Source organism: Bison bison, unplaced genomic scaffold (genome assembly GCF_000754665.1).
Source record: "Bison bison bison isolate TAMUID 2011002044 unplaced genomic scaffold, Bison_UMD1.0 scf7180017853753, whole genome shotgun sequence".
Lineage (NCBI taxonomy): Eukaryota > Metazoa > Chordata > Mammalia > Artiodactyla > Bovidae > Bison > Bison bison.
Window position 1 is genome coordinate 8,269 of NW_011484326.1, and position 1,225 is coordinate 9,493.

Sequence of the window (1,225 nt, forward strand, 5' to 3'; positions counted from 1 at the left end):
ATCCTGATTCCACCACCTAGCAGCTATACATTTGGGCCAATTATGCAATGTTATTTATTTGAAATTTTCTCATTTCTCAAATGGGCAAAATACTATTTCAAAGGATCATTGGCATCACTGAAAGAGATAAGGCTTTCAAAGCCCTGGTACCATGTCTGATACACTGCATATACTCAATAAATGGTGATTAGTAGTAGTGCCAGTGGTGATAGTATTGCTTTAATTATTTGGCTGAGTGGAGAACTCTTCTCTTCCTCATCATTTCTTCACTAAGATTTTGTGTCCTCTTGATGACAGTTCAGAGTTAATGACTCATTGAGAGCGAGTCATAACTTTTAAAGCTAGTGAGCTTAAACCTCCACCTTTTTTTTTTCTAATTTTTCCCCTTCCTTCCCAACTCTTCACTTCTGGGTACCTCTTTCTCTCACTTTTATAATCCCCTCCCTTTCATCAATATTCACACCATGTTCTTCATTTACTCTAAGGTGTGAAAGGTTGATAAGTACCTACAGTGTTACTCCCAGAACAAAATCCTTTAAGAGAAAAAATTCTGATCCTTTGAGTTCAGTGTTTGTCAAATTGAGGTTGTAATTTAAAGGAACCAATTTAGTGGCTCTTGACTATTATTTTTTTTTTAAATAATACTCTGCCTTATTACAGCATGTTATTTAGTATACTAATGTAGAGGGGAAACAATGGAAGCAATTTCAAAGTCTAGGGGGAAAATAGATTTGCTTTGACCTTCAAGTGGAAGTTACCCTTTTTTAGCAATCCATTTATATCATTTTCTGTCCTAGGTTTTAAATAGCCAGGCTGGCTGAATTTCATACTTTAAAATGAGTGAACAAATGGTGACATCAAAGGAGTTAAGCAGAGGAGGTGATGTTGATAAAAAGTTGAAACTGGAACTGAACATTATCAGATTCCTTTTTCCAAAGGAAAATCAAACTTAAATAATAAAGGTCCATTTTCTATGCATCCTAATACCATGTCACTTAATTAGGAAATCATGATTTGGAAAAAAATCTTTCTAGATTACTTTTGACAAGAGTACCAAAATCACCACAAAGAAAAGGAAAACTTGATAAAGTGAATCACATCAAAATCAAAATCTTTTGTTTTGCAAAAGTGTCTGTAAGAGGATAAGAAGCTACCAATTGTGAAAAAAGAAATTGCAAAGAACTCTCAAAGCTGAATAGTAAAATGATCAAAATAGAAAATGAGC